This window comes from Sus scrofa, chromosome 11, assembly GCF_054392235.1.
Source record: "Sus scrofa isolate SSC_HxYL_T2T_F1_AM1 chromosome 11, Sscrofa_HxYL_maternal_Yorkshire_Landrace_v2.0, whole genome shotgun sequence".
Classification (NCBI taxonomy): Eukaryota; Metazoa; Chordata; class Mammalia; order Artiodactyla; family Suidae; genus Sus; species Sus scrofa.
The window spans coordinates 12399894-12421887 of record NC_139393.1 but is presented as its reverse complement, the minus strand read 5'-3'; the positions used below and the strand labels follow the sequence as shown (position 1 = coordinate 12421887).

Here is a 21994-nt window from a genome sequence, read left to right as displayed (position 1 = left end):
CTCTTCCCTGGCACCTGGATGTCATGGTTTCTCAGCAAGTTCTCCAGGCCTGCCCGTGTTACTCCCACCCAATTCCCTGCCCCCATTCTCACTGCTCAGCCCTTTTTGGCTACGGAAGCTGGCAAGTACTGCTGACCCGGGAACACTCATGTCCTCAGTGGAGGCCTTCATCTGCTGGACACATCAAGCAAGAGTTCTGTGGTGCTTACCTGGATTCCCTGATTAATGTAGATGTAAAGATTTTATCAAGGCTCCTGGCGGCCGGACTTCAAGATGTAATCACAAAATCAATCCATATAGACTAACTGGGCATAGACTCACTAAGAAGACATCCCACAATGTCAGGCACTTAATTAAAGCACTCTGGCTCCTTTGCCCCTGATTGATTCTTTTCTTTCCCTAACAGGTGATGCTGCTCCTCTGGGTGGGCACACCCTTCTTCCCTGGAGACCACCCTGCTTTCAGAGTCCTGCAGTTTGTGAGAGGACCACCAGGGGGCATCTGTGCATCATCCCACTCCCCAGGGACTGACCCAGGGACCAGCAAGATTGTGTCACAGGCCCCCACTGAGCTCAAAGAGGCAGTTACACAGACAGGCCTGTAACATCTGCTCTGCTGCATTTTGTTTGCTGAGCCCCATGGTTCTTCTCTTAGCTTCAGTCAACTCTCGAAGATAATCAGAAACTCCTCTCCTCTCTTCTCCATCCCACTTAGGGCACGGGAGTGCATGGCAGAGCAGATCCCTGGGCAAGCAGCCTGCTGCTCTGGCCTGAGCATCTGGGAACACTAGCCAGGTTGGCTTGCTTGACATAGATGTTTCCAACTTGAAATTCACAGACTTCAGAAATGGAGGTTATTAGCAGTGTAAGCACCTTGTGAAAAGTAGCACAGATCAGAGATGATCGATTTACTGCCACTGGATGATGCCAAGCTCAGTCTGGGCAGCACTGTCAGGCCTTGATTGGCCAGGCTCCTCTGGTGTGAACTTAGCACATTATCATTTAATGCCACAAACATTTACCAGGCATCATGCTGGGGATACACTTGTCATGCTTTAATGATCAGAGACTATGGAGGCAAGAAAGTCAGTGGGCCATTATAAGACAGGGTGCTTGGGCAAGAGCTGGGGGTGAATAGCTTTCCAAATAAGGCACTATCTGCTCAGTCCTAGAGGATGAGCCAAATAGTCAGTCCCCTGCGGTATCTGGGTAGCTCTGGGCCAGAACCATCACTAGCAGCTCTGGTGTCTGAGAGCCTGATGGGAGAGGGGCCATGGACAGGCAGGCTCCAAAGAAGCTCCTGTATTCACTCACTCATTCAACACTGACTGAGCACCTACTACATGCCAGGTGACCAAAAACATCTAAGTAAGCCAGGCTGGGGCAGCATCCTCCATCACACAGGGTGTTGCCCACACTGGACAGCAAAATCTTGACTCCAGGTGTCAAGCAGAATCCACCTGGTCCTGGCTGGGAGAGACAAGCATGCCTGGAAGACTTCTTTGTTTAACTCAGGTCTTTACTAAGCTAAGATCTGCTTGAAACAACTGACCCACACTTTGGAATGAGAAGCAAGGATAGTGCACCACTTACTACAGTTCTTCCATGTCCTCAACCCTTTTCACCAAGGAACCTCGGCCAGGGGATCAAAATGACTGTCTGTCTCCAACGGAGATGTCTGTCCTCCTGCTGTTGCCCAATCCCCACATTCCTATCCTCCATCGGCCATCCTGCGGGATAAGGCTGCTGGGCTGGCATCTCTGACCTGGGTCCCTGCTACTGCTGCCAGACTGAGTCTCATCCACAAATGCAGTTGTCTGAGAAATATAAATTTAAAATTGTTTCTATAACTTTATTTCTATTTTAATTTCCACCTGATGGTCAGAAACATATTTTCCATTTATTCTGGATTTCCTCTCCCTGTTTTTCCCAGGATGGTGTTGAAGCACCATGAACGTGATTGGTGTTGAGGGATACTGGAAAGAATTCGGTCCTTTTTTTTTTTTTTAAGGGCCACGCCTGTGACATATGGAAGTTCCCAGGTTAGGGGTTGAATAGGAGCTGCAGCTGCCAGCCTACACCATGGCCAGGGCAATGCCAGATCTGAGCCATGTCTGCTACCTACACTGCAGCTCACGGAAACACTGGATCCTTAACTCACTGAGGGCAGCCAGGGATCAAATCTGCATCCTCATAGAGACTAGTTGGGTTCCTAACCCACTGTGCTACAATAAGAACTCCAAGGACTTGGTCTTTGTGTCTCTTGTCAGTGAAGGTCCCATGTGAGGTGGCTGCTGAGCCTGTCCACTAAGTCCCCCAAAGTCAAGGCTGTCTTTGCCAAGCATAGACATGGCAGTGAGTTCCCTCTACTGTTCCCATGGGACCCAGCCTACTCTGCAAACCCTCTCCAGGTGCTCAACTTCCAGGACTAACTCTGTCCAGGAAAACCATCAAGGCGGCCACCCTGGGACTCCATTCCCAGTCCTGAGGAGCATTTTTTTAAAGATACCAGAGGGGACAATCCTTTTCCATCCTTGAGGTTTTTTTTCCCTTAGAGAAATTCCCTGTACCTTCAGGTTTGCTTTAGAGGCACAAAACATATTCTTAATGGGTTTGTGCTTTGGGAAACCAAGATGGAGGAAGCTCTCCCTTCGGTCTTCTTCATTTTTAAAAAAGGAAGTGTTTCTTCTTGTCAGCCTTATTTCCATTTTCTGTTTAAGTGTCTGGGGCAGAACAGCTAAGACTCCTTCATGGTGCTTCCTCCCCATTCAGAAGCCTGAGCAGTGAGTGCTGCGGACTCCATCTCAGCAGCTGGCTGGGCATCCCAGTCCTCAGCAAAGAACCCCTGAGTGGGCACAGCCCCGGCTACGACCTCGGGTTGAGTAGCAGTCAGCTCAGGAATGGGGCAATGCAGTTGCCCCAACATTCTTGCTTGCATAGCCCTTCGGGGGCAGCTGCTCACCTTTTCAGACTCTGGGGATGTCTGCAGAAGTAGAGACCAGGCATGCCCTCCATGGGTGTTCACAGGGGAGGGTATCATGTACATGCTTAACTTGCTGGGCCCACAGTGACTGCTCCAGATGTGCTGAGGGCGCTCCCTTGTGGTTGCACCAGCGGCCATGTCCACAGGGCACAGCCATGGCGTGGGTTGACATTCTGGGAGAGGCTGGTGGGCAGCCCCAGGGTCAGGAACTTCCAGAAGCCATGGTTCCCAGAGGGCTGCCCAGATCAGATCAGATGCCACCACAGCTCGTGGGCCAGGCTTCCTAGAGGATGTGAGTCATTAAGCAGGTTCACAATGGCAACAATGGCGCAAGCTGCTAGCAGAAGCTTCTCCCGGGTTGTCTTCAGGTTTACGAGGTAGAAGCCATCACCCCTCCTTTTGGAGACATAGTGTTCCATTTGGAAGTCAAAGTGGTGGCACTTAAGTGGGTGCCCACTGCAAAGAGTTTGAGGACACTATCTTCATTGGCAGGACATCAAGGGCTCCTTTAAGTTACCACAGGGAACCCAGAACGAGGCTGCGTGGCCTCCTCCCTGCGAAGCGAGGGAAGGGCATCTCCATTTCTGTAGCTGTGCCATCCCCCGATGCAGGATGAAGGGAGATGCAGGGAAGGGGAAGGGTCACCCGGAGGGCGTTGTCTTAAACCTGGTCATTTCTCAAAAACGTTATTCTACCACCCCGAGAGCTCTTATCCCTGCATAAATGAACTTCCAGGCTCACTCTAAGAACCATCTTTCATCTACTGGTTCAGTGTGGCTCCGTGCTATGTGCCTAGATTTACCTCTGCTCCCCAACCCTGTTCTTCTCTCTCTAATGGTAAATCTCAGCCCTGCTCTGAAGCCACAGAGGTAGATATGATGTGGCCTGCTGGAAAAACCATGCACATCTGTGCTCATCGGATCCCCCACGAGCCCTAACTCCACCACACAGGCTCCTCGGGGTCAGTCAATCATTACGCATGTCCCAGGCTGCAGCCACTGGGGAACTTCACCGGGTACCTACTTTGAACCTCCATGAAGGGGGTTACTAGGCTCCAAAGAGGAAAAGCACAGACAGGCTGTGCTCAAGAGCTTACAGCACAGGAGAAAAGAGCACAGAATGTGTGGTTCAAGGCAAGAAAAGGAGTTCGGTTTTGAACATGCACCGTCTGAGCTGACTGGCAGCGATTTCTGGAGTTGGGGATGGAGCCATTAAGATACAGGTGACAATTCAACACTGATAGGGGACAAGACCACCACTGAGAACACATCTAATGCTTGCTATGTCCCAAGCCACGAGATGCACTACTATCTTCACCTGCATTCTCTCTCTGAATGAGGCTGCAGCTGTCATTGCTACTCCCGGTCAAAAATGAGAAAACCTTACAAGAACTTCTCCGGCGGCCTTGGAGCTGAGAGGCAAGGTCAGGCTGAAGGGCTCTGAGTCCATGCTCCTAACCAGGGTGCCACTCGGCTTGATCGGATGGCAGTTTTGCTCCTTACATGCCCCGCCCCGCCCTCCACAGTGAGCAACTGGGGGAGTGGGCCCCTCGTTGTCTACTAGAGTACCAGGGCACAGTGCACACACGTCCTCTCGTCAGAAGTGTTCACCGGCCTAAGGCTTCATCTTCACCATGTGGCCAATTTTACCTCAGAACTTCAATTTGTTGTTTTTTAGGGCCGCACCGGGGGCATGTGGAAGTTTCCAGGCCAGGGGCTGAATAGAAGCCACAGCCGCCAGCCCACGCCACAGCGACAGCCACAGCCACATGGGATCTGAGCCGAGTCTGCAACTTACACCACAGTTCAGGGCAATGCTGGATCCCCGACCCAATGAGTGAAGACAGGGATCAAACCTGCATCCTCATGGATCCTAATTGGATTCATTTCTACTGCACCACAACAGGAACTCCCAGAACTTCAATTTAATTCCACAAAATATTGTTGAATATCTAAAGAAGTGGGTTTCAAAGATAAATAAGATCTGACCCCTTGCTCACCTGGGGATAGTTCTGATGGCGAGCAGGGAGGAGGGAGAGAGAAGAGCAGAGAAACCACCAAACTCACAGTGTGGGAGTGAGAAGCTTCTGGGCTCCAAGCCAGGTTGCAAAGCCACCAATACCCATGGGCACCTCAGGCAAGCTTGGTACAGGGCTGACTTCCCCACTGAGCTCAGCAGGAAGAGTGCCTGGGACCCATGATACTTTCTGGGACCTCAAACTATTTTTACTTTCCTTTTAAAATAAAAAAAAAGAAATAATAATAAACCCAGCTTGGATTATACCTGCCTTGGGCCAACATAACTATAAACAATGTAACATATGTACTTACTTTTAGAGGTAGGCACCCAAGAAAGCAAAGGTGCGTGGGGCCCGAAAAAGTCCTAGTGTGGCTCTGCCATGACAGCCAAACACCAGCCATTCAATGACAGCCACACCAGTCATTCAGTGACAGCCAAACCTGGTCTTATAGGACACAGAGAACTAACTTCAACTTTGAAGAGAACATTGTGAAACTTGTGGTAATGTTTTATCATTGATCTCAAAAGGGGATTCGACAACTCAAGGTTCAAACATGGGAGGGAAACAATTTTAGAAGCATGAAATTTGCCTTTATAAGATCAGGGAAAGATCTAAATACCAGCATCCCTTTCATGGCCCCCAAAGAGCATTATTTTGGGTCCCAAACTCTGGAATTAGTAAGAATCGGTTGCTGAGAATGGAGCCTGATCTCTCTTCCTGCCCTAGTGAGGATGCCAAACATCAAAAGCCAACGCCACACTCTGGAAACAAGTGAGTAATCCATGCCTGCTGCTGGAGACTCACAAGGGGAGGCGGGGCCATCTCACAGGCTGCAATCTCAGGTTGGGTGTGTTGGTGGGGACAAGAGGCATGCCCCCAGCCCATGACAGCTACTGGCAGGAGAGACAGGTTCTTGTTACCAGGCAGGGCCTCCCTGAGAAGGCTGGAGGGCCTCAAAGGAGGTGCCAAAGCTGGGGCCCCCAAGCACTCCAGAAGGATGCGAAGAGGGGGATGCAGGCTTCGCCAGGCCAAGGGTCCCAGGGGGGATGGGAAGGACAGGGCAGTCAGTGGGAACCCAGAGATCCAGGGCTCCAGAGGGCTGCCTGCTCCTCAAACCCCTCAAGGGATGGCTCTGGGTTAAGCTTCTTTCAAAACCAGCACAAGGACTTGGAATTAGGGTGAGGGCTGTTTAGATAACACGGTGAAGGCAAAGATCAGACTATGAGTCACGTCTGCAAATGCTGACAGAGTCCACCTCCTACCTGAAGGGCAAAGTGACATTTCTCGCTCTTTCCCCAAATAAATCTTCCCTGCACAGCATTCTCTGAGGACCTTAAGGCCTGTCAAGGACTTGGCCCTGAGCTCATTGAAATCACAGTAATTGCCAAGTTTTGCAGATGTTTGCACTGACTGCTTTATGTTTTGCAATATTCCAGAGCTGTTCCCAAGTGACGTTCATCCATTCACCAAGTTAATGCTTAATAAGAATGATCAACAAAGGGTGACAGCTCCAAAAGATGAGGAGAGGGAAAACCACCTCCAATGAGCACAGTGAGCAAAATAAATAAATAAATACGGTGTTGTTCCTGATAGATAGACTGAGGTGCAGAGAAGGGAACCTGCACAGCAATTCCTGGGGGCGGCGGGAATGGGGGCAGCGGGAACGAGGGCGACAATGTTTTACGAGCATGTTTCTTTTTCTCAGCAGTGACAGGAGACCCCAACTGGGCTTGGAAATGCTCCCACTGCACTCAGGCTGAGTCGATGTGAATGTACAGATGAGCTATACCTGAAACATACAAGGTGAGCTCATTGGGAAAGTTTGGTTAATTCTGAAGGGAACACACTGATCCCAAAGCTACAGAAATGGAAGGATCATTCCTACTTTTTAACCTGCCTTTGTCTTTATCTATATCATCTCACTTAATGTTTGCAAAAATTCTATGGGCACTGACCGGTATTAATATCTCTACAAAAAGAGAGAGGTTAAAGAATTTCTTGAAGATCAATCAACAATTTAGTGGCATATGTGGGATTAAAAGACAGGTCTTTATTCCCTCCCACTATTTGTGTGATGTAGAAAATGTTAAATTGCCTTTATAGTTAAGATACTTAATGTATATAATCCTCACCTCCATCCTGCAAAGTGGTATTATCTTCATTTAAAGGTGGCAAAATTAAAGTTCAGGGAGAGAGATCACACAACAGACCCAAGGTCACAATTATTTCAACAAATGTTAGGTTTCATTTTGTGCCAAGCTGGAGGCAGAGGCTTCTCAGTTATCCACCAGAGCAAGCATAATTCAGAAAAAAAAAAAAAAAAAAGAAAGAAAAAAAAAGGAAAATGACTGAAAGGTCTCAGTCAAAACAGGCTGAATTTTTTGGGGGGCAAAATAATTATCTGGTGCAATGTGGGGTTTGTGTGTGTGTGTGTGCTACAGGCTGAATCGCACATAGGAGTGGGGGACATGCTGTAACTGAATGGAGGACTGCAGATGTACGCAGGCTCGTTTTATTAATTAAGCAGGCCTGGATGCTAATTCAGTTGCTATGCACCAGAGCTCCTGGGAAATGTACGCAGAGGCGGTAGCTTTAAGGAGATTTATAGATATTGCAGGTGGGAGATTTTGAAGAGGAGGGATGTGGTTGCACAACCATGTTATACAGCATAGAACCAAGCTACTTTCAAGTGGTGTCCACGGGCTGTGCTTTCCCCAGCCGTCTACCAGCTGGAGGATGTGGGGAGTAATTATAACAGTAAGAGAGCAATTTTCCTTTAACTCTGGACCTATCCTCTTTGCAGGAACTTCAGCTTGCCCCATCCTCTGCCCCCCTTGCTAATCATCAGGCCCCCAAGGCTCCAGCAGACTCGCTACCTCACGTTCACCAGCTTCCTGCTGCCCCAGTTCTCCCATTGCAACGTCCGTTTCCAAACCTGCAAAGCTGCTGATGCTGCTGAGACCTGACATCACCCTCCAGCTGGAGGCTGCCCTGGCTGACCCTCTGTTGCCCTGTCCCTGTCCTGCTCCAGAGACTGGCCTCAGGGGCAATCCTGTCTTTAACACGTGCCCTCCTCTGTTTCAGGGGTCACAGAAGACTGTGTCCAAAGCCCGCTGTGTCTTACAGAGATTTTAATGAAACAGCTCTTCTGTTTATTTGTGTTGCTGCCTCCAAGGCCTGGGGCCATGACACCAGTCCCTGAGAGGGGAGGCTGGGGCTCAGCAAGGACATCATGCTTTCTGTCCAGTTGCTTAGCTCCTGACACTGACCCACCATCCTTGCATCAATCCTGTATCCTTCCCTCTGCTGTCCACAGGCACGTCTGAATCCTGGGGTGAATAAGTGTACCTCGTACCCTGCAGCACTCACTGAAGGTAAACAGGTCTTCCCCAAGCCTTAGCAGTTCCACCAGAAGGAGAGCAAAGGTCAGTGTGGTCATATGGAACGTGATTAACACCCAACCACAGAAGACATCCCTGGATTAGATGCTTTCCCTGCCCCCTGGACAGAGGAGCCGTTCTAGCTGTCATGGAAGAAGCAGCTTTGCTTAGCTTGCCCAGTGGGATGTGTTTTGAACCTGCATTTCAAGTTGGGTTTTCCTATTTTTATTTTTAAATTATGTATATTTTAGGTATGATGCTATGATTTGAATTTTTTTTAATGGACAGGAAAAAACTTTTAATAACAGAAAAAATTGTGATTTTTTTAAAAAAATCATCTTTACAGAGGTATAATTGATATACAATAAATTTCATCCTCTTTAGTGCAGTTAGATGACAAATACGTACAGCTGTGTAATCCCCCAAATCAGGTTTCTACTCCTCCTCCCCAAAAAGTTTCCTCTGTCACCTTGCAATGAACTCCTCCCTCTCTACAACCCCAGGCCCCCAACCACTGATCTGATTTTTGTCCTTATAGTTTTACCTTTTCTAGAATGTTGTATAAGTGGAATCACACACTGTGTACAGTCTTTTGTGTCTGTTTTACTTCACCTGGTACAATGCCTTTCAGATTCATTCCTATTACTGCAGGTACCTGCAGTTTATACCTTTTCACTGCTGAGTAGTATCCCCTTTCGTGCATGTACTGATATCCATTCCCCAGAAATGGATATTTAGGCTGTTACCAGTTCTTAGCTATTAAGAATCAAACTGCTATGAGGTATAACCCTCTCAGACTTCAGACTACAAAGCTACAATAATCAAAACAGCATGGTATTGGCACAAAAACAGATATATGGATTAATGGAAGAGAATAGAGAGCCCAGAAATAAATCCACACACCTATAAGTCAGTTAATCTTTGACAATGAAGGCAAGAAATATACAAAGGAAAAAAAGACAAAGACAGTCTCTTCAGGAAGTGGTGTTGAGAAAACTAGACAGCCGCATGTAACTCAATGAACTTAGAACACACCCTCACAGCATACACAAAAATAAACCCCAAACGGCTTAAATACTTAAACATAAAACATGACACCATGAAAGTCCTAGAAGAGATCATTAGCATTATGAGATCATTATGTCATTTCTCTGACATAAATCATACCAATGTTTTCTTAGGTCAGTCTCCTAAAGCAATACAAATAAAAACAAAAATAAACAAATGGGACCTAATCAAACATAAGCTTTGGCACAGAAAAGGAAACAATAAACAAAATGAAAAGACATCCTATAGAATGGGAGAAAACATTTGCAAATGATGTGACCAACGAGAGCTTAATTTCCAAAACATACGAACAGCTCATACAACTCAACAACAAGAACAACAAAATAACCCAATCAACAAGTGGGCAGAAGACCTAAATAGACATTTCTCCAAAAAATAAATATAAATGGCCAATAGGCACAGGAAAAAATACTCAACATCAGTAATCATTAGAAAAATGCAAATTGAAAGTACAATGAGGTACCACTTCACACTGGTCAGAATGGCCATTATTAGGACACCTATGGGAGTTCCAGTTGTGGCTCAGTGGGTTAAGGACCCAATATAGTGTCCACAACAATACGAATTCAATCCCTGGCCTGGCTCAGTGGGTTAAGGATCTGGCATAGCTGCAAGAGGCCATGTAGGTCACAGATCCAGTGTTGGCAGCTCAGATCCAGTGTCACTGTGGCTGTAGCACAGGTCTTCAGCTGCAGCTCTGATTTTGACCCCTGGCTCATATGCTGCAGGTGCAGCTGCATAAAAGAGGGGAAAAAAAAAAAAGTCTACAAATAATGAATGCTGGAGAGGGTGTGGAGAAAGGGAACTCTCCTACATTGTTAGTGGGAGTGTAAGTTGGTACAGCCACTGTGGAAAAGAGTACGGAGGTTCCTCAAAAACTAAAGACAGAGTTAGCATATGATCCAGCAATCTCACCTCTGGGAATATATCTGAAGAAAACCATAACTTGATTAATATATATATATATATATACACCCCACTGTTCACAGCAGCACTATATACAATAGTCAAGACATGGAGGCAACCAAAATGTCCATCAACAGAGGCATGGATATAGATGTGGTACATATATTCTGCGGAATATTACTTTGCCATAAAAAATAATAAAATAATGCCATTTGCAGCAATACGGATGTACCTAGAGATTATCACAGTAAGTGAAGTCAGAGAAAAATATGAGTTCATCAATATGTGGAATATAATAAAAAAAATACAAAAGAACTTATTCACAAAATGGAAACAGACTGATAGATTTTGAAACAAAATTTATGTTACCAAAGGGGAAATGCTGGGGAGAGGGATAGATAGGAGGTTGGAATTAACATATACATAATACTATATTAAAAACAGGTAGGTAACAAGGACCTACTGTACAGCACAGGGAAGTTTACTCTCTTTAAAAACCTATATGGGAAGAGAGTCTGAAAAAGAATGGTTATATGTGTATGTACAATGGATTCACTTTGCTATACACCTGCAACTAACACAACATTGTGAATCACTTATCTGTGGAATCTAAAATATAACATAAGTGAACCTATCTATGAAATAGAAACAGACTCAAGGACAAGTAGAAAAGACTTATGGTTGCCAGGGTTGGGGAGTTTTGGGGGGAGGGTGTGGAGTGGGAAGTTGGGGTTAGCAAATGTAATTTGTTATACATGGAGCGAGTAGACAACAAGGTCTGGGAGTTCCCATTGCAGCTCAGTGGTAACGAACCCAACTAGGATCCACGAGGACATGGATTCGATCCCTGGCCCCACTCAGTGAGGTGGGAATCCAGCGTTGCCATGAGCTGCAGTGTAGGTCACAGATGTAGCATTGCTGTGGCTGTGGTTGCAGCTGCAACTCAACCTCCAGCCTGTGAACGTCCATATGCTGCAGGTGCAGCCCTAAAAAGTAAAAAAAAAAAAAAAAGAATGCCCTGTGATAAACCATAGTGGAAAAAGAGAAGATTTTAAAAAGAATATATGTACAACTGAATCCTTTGCTGTACAGCAGAAATCAATACAACCTTGTAAGTCAACCAGACTCAATAAAAACAAAAAGGAATTAAGCTGCTATGAATATTTCTTTACAGGTCTTTATGTAAGAATATGTTTCCATTTATTTTGGGTAAATACCTAAGAGTGGGATTGCCAGGCATTTCTCAAATATATGGAAGAAGATTTCTGAAGAAGGGGTGAGTTTAAAAATGCCATTAGTTAGTTTCTGTTTTTTTGTTTTTTGCTTACTAGGGCTGAACCTGCAGTATATGGAAGTTCCCAGGCTAGGGGAAGAATCGGAGCTACAGCTGCCAGCCTACACCACAGCCACAGCAACACAGGCTCCAAGCTGCATCTGTGACCTACACCACAGGTCACGGCAACACCAAATCCCTGATCTGCTGAGTGAGGTCAGGGATCGAACCCACAACCTCATGGTTACTAGTCAGATTCATATTCCACTGTACCACAATGTTTACTCCCTTTGGTTAGTTTATACAAGGAGTAAAACATCGAGGAATTTTAAGAAGAATCAGCTCAGCTCTGGGCCCATCCCACCTTCCAAGGCCTTGAGGTTAGTCAATTTACTGTTTTGTTAGTCTAGACACAAGGATGGGGCAGCTATCCCTCACGACCTGGTGTTTCTACCGCTGATCAATGGACAAGTCCTTAAACTGTACTTCTATTTCCTCTGCTGTGAATGAGCATTATCCTACATGGAGATGCTGTGAGCATTTTTAAAAAGTATGCAAGTTAAGAGTGTAGAAAAATGCCTGGCACATAGCAGGTCCTCAATAAACCCTACCTATTTAGAGTCTGGGGGGGGGCAATCGGAACTAGAATTTAAACTGTAAGAGATATAATAGATATCATTTGTCTTCCTAGAAAGTTGTGTATTTTAAATCAAATATGTTCACCAGATGACGTGACAACTACATTTATTCATTTAACACATATTCATGGAGAGCCTGTTGAGTGCCAGGTGAGGAAAACTGGCCCAGTCGCCGTTCTTACGGAACTTATAGTCTAGAAGGAGAGGCAGGCAGCATGGAAGACATGTGTTATGTGTAAGTACAAACTCTAAGGAGCGCAACGAAAGAATAGGATGGTGGGAAGTGTGCGACTACCAGCCCTCCCTCGTGCAGCCCACCTGCACTAGGAGAGCCCTTCACAGATTCTAAATCAGCCCAGTTACTGACCCTGCATAGAAGGAAAGGGAAACCAGCCCCTGCTGATCTCTTTCATTCATCCATCATCAGCAAGCACTTGCCTGATGCCCTTTAGGAACAGGCACGGAGGACGCATAGACAGGAGTCAGACATCACTCCTCCTGCCAGGGCATTTACAACATCGAAGGGGGTGAGGCCGGGATGAATGCACCACGACAGCTCCTCTTCCTGCTGGAACTGCTCTGACGGAAAGGATCATGAAACTTTGATGAGCCCATGAGAGAGACAGCTAAGCATCATTTCCGCTAGCCTAGATTTAGCAACGTGATGATGCCACAGGGACTAATGGCACCAACTTGTGGTTTTGCTGGAATGTGACCCACAGCACAGAGGGCCTTCTCCTTGGGGGATCCATGGAGAGGTTAAAGGACGAGGTGGTGGAGCAACACAAGACCCACGATCAGTCCCCTCCCTGAGCCAGATGGTGTTTGCCAGAGACTTCCAGAGGAAACAGTGTGAACAAGCAGCAGTGCTGCTGTGCAGATATGTAATATGTCTTGAAAAATAACAACTGTTTCAGAAAATTGGAAAGGCACTAACATGCTGAGAAGCCAATCCTGATGTGCAGGAGCCAGGACATGTGTGGGAGTCACAGGGGCCTGCAGACTTGCTCTTCTCTTGGGTCTCAGCCAGGCCCAGCCAAAGACAGCGACTAGACAAGCAGCAGAGTTCACATCACCCATGTCTCCCACTCTGGGGCTTACTCAGGGCTTCAGCTGTGCCTGTGAGTGCCTTCTACATGGCAGGCATGATGCACAGTCCTATGGGGCATCCAAGATGTAGATGTGGGTCCTGTTGGTTTTCACTAGCCCAGTTCCTTTGGGCACCTGTTCTTCTCTACCCCAATCATGCAATGCTGTGGGGCCACACATCCCGGTTTCATGCCCTTCCAGTAAAGAGATGGTCCTGACATTTGGGTCTGATTTAGTCTACCTCTTCCCCTTGTGGCAGAGGTTGAGCATGGGATAGTCATGCGACCTGAGCTGGGCAAATCGGAGACTTTTCCTGGGACTTGTTAATTTGCAAGCACAGGTGTGATGACTTTTGGTGAACTACTGTTCTGAACTGCATTTCCTAGAACCCCCTTTCCAGTATGTGTTCAGACAGGGTGGACTACAGGAGATAGTCTCTTGGGAGCTCAGAGGATGGAAGAGAAGCGATTGCCATTTTGTAGCCTATGCACACTTTCTCCCAGTTACTCAGCCAAACACTAACATGGGTGCTGCTATGAAGGGGTTTTGCAAATGTACTTAAAGGCCCTAATTACTGACTTTAGGTTAGGGAGGTTATCCTGGGTTGGCCTAACCTAATTATCTGGAAGACCCTAAAAAAAGGATCAAGCGCTCCCTGGACAACAGCTTCCACTGATGCCTGTAGGTCCAGCCTGCTTCTGATTTTCCCTTCCTAAAGGCCTCTGTATGGGTTTAACCAACCAATTCTTCATGATAAATCTCTAGGGGGTGTGTGTGTGCATATGCACGTGCACATGCACATGCACACACACGCTATTTTTTCAGCTTGACTGGCTTAACTCTGACTGGTTACAGCAAAAGGGTTTTGTGTTTGGGTTACTACTGCAGAGTCTGCTAGGTGTTCCAGGCATCTATTCTTTTCCCTATTTATACTAGAATTCTTGATTCTTAGCTAGGCTCATAACCAGCTCAAGGTTCAAAATTCAAAAGATAAGAGTTGACCCAAGAGAAATAACAACAAATAATCATAGAAGGATTTCTATGCTAGTATTTGTAGCAGCTTTTTTTTTCATAATAGCTAAGAACTAGCAACAACCCATTTGTCCATCAGGTAGCAAACAGATATATGCACCAGGTACATCCATATGCTGGAGCATTACTCAGCAATAAAAAGGAAAAAAACTACCACAAGCAAAACAACACAGATGAATCTCAAAATCATTCAAAGCTAAGTGAGAGAAGCCAGTCACAAAAAGCCAATATTTACCAAATATCTGATAAGAAATTTGTATCCAAAATATCTATATAATTCTTACAACACAAAAATGAAGATATGTAACCTCATGAAAAAGTGGGCAAATAATCCCAATAGGCATTTCTCCAAAGAAGATCTGCACATACCACTAAGTACATAAAAAGATGACCAGCATCGTTAGTCATTAAGAAATGCAAATCAAAACTACAATGAGATGCTTGTTCACATATACTAGAATAGCTAAAAGAAAACAGACAATAAAATAAACAAGTGTTGGCAAGGATGCTAAGACAATGAGAATGGAACTTCTGAGAAATGAGTACATTCCCCAAGGCTGAAAGAGGAAGTGGGCTTATCAACAGAGATAGGGAGAATTCAGAGACAGGAGATCCTCTATAATCCACAAGAGGAGGGACCCTGGAGGAAACGTCTAGTGACAGCTGCTTCAGGTGCTGCCAAGTGGTCAAGGAGGATCCAGACCAGTAAACAGAGGTATGAACCAACCAGATCATTAAGGTCCTCCTAGAGGACCCCCCTGGCTACACCACACCACCATGACTTGCATACTTGAGGGGGCCAGTGGAGAAGGAAGAGCTTGACGTAGTAGAATGGTTGAGGGAAGTTCTTTGGAAAGACCTGAATGCATATCTGGGAACAAAGGACATCCCCAGAATGAGTGCAGTGGGAAGAGGCTAAGGATCAGGAGGTAGGGCAAGCTGGCTAAGAAGTAGGGCCCATAGTCTTTCCCCCAAGCTACAACTCCTTCCCTTAATTCTCTGGTAAGAGTTAATAGCAGACATCTTTGGAGTTTCCACTGTGGCTCAGCATGTTAAGAATTCAGCTAGTATCCATGAGGATACAAGTTTGATTCCTGGCCTCACTCAGTGGGTTATGGATCCAGCACTGCCTCAAGCTGCGGCATAGGTCACAGATGTGGCTTGAATACCACAGCTGTGGCTGTGGTATAGGCTGGCAGCTGCAGCTCTCTACCCCTAGCTTGGGAACTTCCATATGCTGCAGGTGCAACCATAAAAAGTAGAAACAAACAAACAAAAATCAGACAGCTTTTCTTAGGATGTTAGAAGGCTTAGTTTCTCAGGCTTAAAAACCCTTTGTGATAACAATAATTATCTAATTTATTAGAGATATGACTCATTGGATATAAGCATGAAATGGTTTTATTCCTTCCAATAACTTCCCCGTGGTAAGGTCCACATTGAACCCTTCTTTCTCACTAAGGGCCAAGTCCCTTCCTCACACCATTTTGACTAGACTCCATAAGCCTCCATTATTCTTGCTTACTAACAAAGTTTAACTCTGGATTTAAGATTCAGTTTTGAAGTTCCCATCATGGCTCGGGGAAACAAATCTACATCATGAGGATGCAGGTTCAATCTCCGGCCTCGCTCAGTGGGTTAAGGATCTGGCATTGTCATGAGCTATGGTGTAGGTTTCACATTTGGCTCAGATCTGGTGTTGCTGTGCCTGTGGTATAGGCCAGTGGCTACAGCTCCGATTTGACCCCTAGCCAGGGAACCTTCATATACTGTGGGTTTGGCCCTAATAATAATAAAAAAAATCAGTCTTTATCATTAAAACATCTTCATTTTTGAACTGAGGTTGTCACTGCTTTAAGTGGAGGAGGAGAAACCATCTGGTTTAAAGACTCCTCCTCTCCAGTAAGAGCTGGCTCCCCCAGATAAAATATAAGATACCCAGGTAAATTTGAAATCAATAAATAATTTTTTGGTGTAAATATGTCCCATGCAATACTGGGGACATACTAAAAAATTACACATTTCTTATTTGAAATTCAGATTTACCTGGGCATCCTATTGTCTTACTTGCTAAATCTGGCAACTGTACTAAGAAGCAAACTGAGATGGAGACTTGTATGCAGGACATTTGGGGTGAGGGTAAGGGGGCTGTTCTCAGAATCAACACCCATGGATCAGTGAAAGCAGCAGAACTGGGCAGAGAAAGAAGTTCAACTGCAATGTAGTCACAACAGAGCCTCAGCCAACCCTCCAAGGAACTCTAGAGCTGGGATGAGCCCTCAGAATTCCCCATATTGAGGGGAGGTGCCTGGGGCTTTATCCTCTCAAACTGATCAGTCATTGGCTGTGGGCTGACTCTGGAAGGAGACATGACCTTGAGCAAGGCTGGGCTCTTGGGCAGGAGTGAATTTGTGCCTAAGAGGCTCAGTGGAAAGCTGCAAGCCCCCAGCACTTCCAGCACTCCATCTCCATCAGGTGGAAACCAGGTGCCTTTGGAACTCATGGCACAAAGTGTTCATGGAGATTAAATGGCAACTAGTGGCAGGAGAATTCGGATCGTCATGAAGACAAAGACAAGAAGCCAGAATAAGAAGAAATAGCACTACAGCAGACTGGACTGCATTTCCGACAAAAATAATGATTTTTTTCAGCACAACATCACGGGAATAAAACCAGTATGAGGATTTAGGTTTATTTTAGTTAAAAACTGTAAAGCTGAAATGTTTGTATGGCACTGTGCTACTCCTCATTGAACCCTGGGGCTGCGGCAGAGTCCTCTCCCTTTAACGGAGGTGAGTGGCAAGCTCCCTGAAAACCACAGTGGGCTGCACAGGGCAGTGCTGCTCTCCGGAAGCACTGCCCCCGTCCTGGGCCAGGCTGGCTTGTCCCCGCCCCCGCCCCTTCTGCTCCTTTTCCCTCCTCCTCCTGCCTCAGCCCCACCGCCCACTCACTCCCTTGCCTCTCACCAGCTCCCACGCCCCAGCAGGACCTGTCTTCTGACACACTGGACATGATTTTGGCTTGGCCTCAGCTGAGGTCCAAGGTGGAGCCTCCTCCTCTGGTGTCCTGGGATGCCCTGCTTCACTTCCTACAGCCCTGCTGGCTCCACAAACTCAGCCACTCACACCCACGGCCAAGCCCAGGTCTTGTCATCACCAAGCTGCTCCTCAAAGACACCCCATCATCCCACTCACTGGCCACAAGCTCTGCTTTTCCAGTTCTCTCCCTCCCTTCCTCCCTAGGGACTGTTCTCTCAGCCTGCAGCCTGGGGTCCCTCCCTAGACCACAACTCATCACTTCAACCACTCTTCCCGGCTATCTCCCTACCCCCCTGCCTCCCATCCCACACACCTGGGGGGGGGGCCAGCTAACGGCCTCCTCCCTTCTCCCCAGGGTGGCAGGAGCAACGCCCACCAGACCTCACTGCAATGCCAGGGTCCCAGGGGTTGGCTGCTCTCGAAAAGCCACTCAGCAGGCCCCTCCCTCCAAGAACGTACCAGATTCCTCCTGCCTGCCCCACCCCCACTGCCACCCCCAGGGGACCTCACCTGCTGCCTCAGAGAAACTGTGGAAGGCCGCAAAGGAGACAGCTCGGCCCTGGCCAGGCTCCCTCAAGCTCCCCCACATCTTGGCATCCTCGCCTCTTCCTTCTGGCCTCTCCCTATGTGAGAGGCCACCTTCCATCTGGACTCTCTCATCCCCAGCCTTAGTCTCCAGCTAATATGACTTCCCAGCTTACCGAATCACTTCCTGTCTGCTGGCTCTATCTTTTCTGATGTATAAGCATTACTCAAGACTCTCCATGGCTTTAAAAGAAATTATCAATGGACCCTAAACTTCCAAGAAGTATACCAGGTCTCCATCCTATTGGCATTCAAATTCCCTAAGAGAATAAGCTTCAAGGGTCCACTTCCCTGTACTCCACCTACAATTCAAGTCTCAGAAATATGACTCCTGCACCACCCACCACCTCCCCGCCATGCCTACATCCTGGCCTGTTTTCATCTCCGTCATACTGGTCTCACTCCAGTTCTTGATTCTGTTGAGTGCTCTCCCCTGAAACTGCTCTCAGGCTGCTCTTCCTCAGTTCCTCCATGGGTGACTGACATCTCAGCACCGTCCAGGGTTCCGTGCTCTGTCTTTTCCCTCCTCTCTCTCAGGCTTAATCCTTTCTTTTCCAAGCAGGCCCATGACTCCCCTCTCTGGGGGCTCCAACCCAGACACCCATTTGCTTCCTAGACTCTCCACCTGAGCAACCCAGGTGGAGGACAGTTCCTCCACCAGCACAGCTAAAGGCACAGATCCTCTCCAGGCAGGTCCCAGGCTCAGACCTGCCACCACTGGACTCAGAACCAGAAACCTCCTCGGGAGTGTACTTGATTCCTCCCTCTTTCTTCTTCCGTGTCCAGTCTGGACAGAAAACTAAGGACACCACCTGAGGACAAGTAAGACAACACTTTGAGTTTCTTAAGCGATATTCTTATACTATGACCTGCATCTGAGCGCTCACTGCAGCCTTTGTTCATTCCTTCATTCTTTCCCTCACTTGTTCATCCAGCTACAAACCAGAGCTGAGTGTCTTCCAGGACAGTACTGTGCCCGTATGGGCTGCTACTTTTAGAGTCCCACTGGCCAAGGACCAGAAACAAGACAACTGCACGTGTAGACACAGGCAAGGGTGCTCAATGGCTGCGGACAAGGGAGAACACCAAGGAAATTCTCTTACAGACTCAGAGTAAGGGCGCTTCTCACAGCAGAGTGCAAACTCTCCTGGCCAAGACGTCTTGTTCAACACTGAAGTCCAAGAGTCTGGAAGAATGTCTGGCATGTGATAGGTGCCCCTTAAATATCTGATGAGCCAGTGAGTAGAAAAAAAAAGTGTGTGTGTGTGTACACACATAATAATCCATAGGGTAAAATAAGAATCCAGGAGTTTATACTGACTGTGAACTGGAGTTAGGTGCGTGCCATCTGCCTCTACATGGATTAAATCATGATCTACTACAGCTCCTGACCAGCATCACCCCCCTGAGCGGGGCTCAGGGTGGAGACCAGCAGTGAGGCACTCTGCTCTGGGAAAACTGGAAGAATGGATCTTCAGATAGATTTTCTTTTTCTTTCTTTCTTTCTTTTTGCTTTTTTGGGCCATACCCACAGCATATGGAATTTCCTAGGCTAGGGGGTGAATTGGAGCTGTAGCTGCTGGCCTACACCACAGCCACAGCAACGCAGGATCCGAGCCCAGTCTATGACCTACACCACAGCTCACGGCAATGCCAGATCCTTAACCCACTGAGCAGGGCCAGGGATCAAAGCTGCATCCTTCTGGATACTGTTGGATTCATTACTGCTGAGCCACAATGGGAACTCCCATATGATCAGATGTTTCTAGGAGAAGATTTGATGAACCCGATTCTCACATCTCCTCATATCTAGAAAAATACTAAAACCTTTCATGGTGATGTCTGCTCCTCATGACTAGTAATAACCTTTATGAGAACAGCAGCAAACTTCATAAAATGTGTGCATGGCCGCATGCACCTCCCCCTGCACCTTTATCACTTATATCTTGATATTCCCCCTTTCCTGTCTGAAATACCGCCTCCTAGGCTGTAGCTAAGTGGACAAAGCAAAAGGGAACTCAGGAAAGAAACAAAGAATACTGGCCCAAAGCAGAGGTGCATATCTAAGGAGTGATTCCAGTAAGCCCAGACCTTTACATCTTCCCATAGAAACTGGTCTTCTGTAAATCTTTTGTTCCTACCACCTTCCCCCTGTTACAGAAACTCATACTGTAGGAGAAAATGTCCTGATAAAAAGGTAGAAAGGAGAGCTCCCGGCCATGATGACTAAGCCAAGTCCAGCCTACTGCCCCTAACCCCCCCTCCCCCACACATCTGCTTCTGTAAACTTGCTTCTGCATCTACTACCCTTCCTGTTCTCACTCCAGTCGGAAGATCCAAGCACAACCGGAAGAGCTAGCCCATAAAAGCCTCATGAAACCCTTTTTCGGGGCTCAGACTCTGGAGAGCGAGCTCCTCTGAGCCCTCTGGCATAATAAACCTGAGCTCTCCAACTCTCGAGCACTCACTTGGTTTCTCACTAGGTAAGAGAGCTGATACACTGCAGCCACAGGGCTGTTGCTAGAGCTGATACACTGAGGGGCTGCTGGGCAGCACAGTAACAATATGTCCTCGCTAGCACCCGCCCCCAGGTTTTGATAGGGATGGAGCAGGCATAGGTAGTTGCAGAAGTCCCAATAAAGGATCACAGGGAAATCTAGGGGATGTTGGGAGATCACGATAAGTTAATAAATTACTCTAAAAAGCCATCAGAACCAGGCAGGTTTGCTAGACTAGGGGAGGTGCGAGAATTGCCTCAGGAAGTTGGGTGGGGGAATGGAATGAGGCCTGCATTCCGATTCAGACCAAGGGCAGCAGTCTGAGAACCACCCTTCTGCTGATCTGAATACACACCTTATGGATACTAAGGAGGAGCTACTGCTCCAAGAAAGAGGAAGAGGTGGTCTTTTCCGACCCCCACTCCCCTTGGATGATAAAACCATAGCCAGCCTAGTCCTCAGAGCAGCGCTTCCTTGCCTTCCTGTTTGCCTCTCTCACAAGCATCCTATCTCAACAGCTGTATTTCTTGCTTATTCCTTTGTCTCTCGCTGAATTCCTTCTGCGCAGAGGCATGAAGAACCTGAACCTCAGTGAGTCCAGACACCAGGTGAGTGATTCTAATTTAAAACCATGGGTTTAAGTCCCAATCTGGGTTTTGCCTGGCAGGTGGGTTCAAGTCCCAGTCTGTGTTCTGACTAGGTTCAGGCCCTTAGTGCTGTCAGTTTCGATTTCTCGGGGCTACCTGAGATGCTGTCTCAAGGGCTCAAGTCCTAATTTTGCCCCGAATAAAACTTAACTCTCAAATTTTAGGTTGTGCTTTTTTTTTAAGTCGACATGATATAAAGAAATAATTGGATAAACAAATAAATAGGGGGAAAGGACTGCTCTTCCTTAAGGTAGAGTTTCAATTACTAAAGGTAGAAGGAATGACGGAAATAAGAAATCATCAATCAGCAGAACCCTGTAGTAACAACGGATGCAGTCAAGGATCAGCAAAGAATGTTAAAATTAATGGATGAACTCTGATGAGAAACGGGATATTTATGTATTCTCAGTGTATCTTCCCACAAGGTAACTTAATTACAAATGGGAAAATAATAACTTTATAGTGAAGAAACCCAGCAGACCTCACTCTATCCAAGTGTCAAAGAGAGTATTACCAGTAACGGCATGTGTTACCACTGCATGCCCCCACCCCCTGCCCCAGGATATGATGCCCTCAAAAGGCACATCACTACTGTGGAATTATTTATAATTTTAAAGTTTTTAACAGCTCTATTAAGGTGTAATTCACACTTCATATAAGTCACCAAATTTTTTTTTTTTTTTTTTTTCTTTTTGCTATTTCTTTGGGCTGCTCCCGCGGCATATGGAGGTTCCCAGGCTAGGGGTCTAATCGGAGCTGTAGCTACTGGCCTACGCCAGAGCCACAGCAACGTGGGATCCAAGCCGCGTCTGCAACCTACACCACAGCTCACGGCAAC

The 21994-nt window shown here is 46.9% G+C and overlaps 1 long non-coding RNA gene across 2 annotated transcripts; it reads left to right on the top strand.

The window, feature by feature from the left end:
- Positions 1-6487: 6487 nt before the first annotated feature.
- On the top strand, positions 6488-9381 carry LOC146398528 (uncharacterized). Of its 2 annotated transcripts, none has more exons than XR_014820020.1 (3): positions 6488-6553; positions 6708-6805; positions 8319-9381. It is a non-coding gene; the product is annotated as an uncharacterized LOC146398528 (long non-coding RNA). The 2 variants fall into 2 exon arrangements; XR_014820019.1 differs by having other exon boundaries at positions 7806-9381.
- The last annotated feature ends 12613 nt before the right edge of the window (positions 9382-21994 follow it).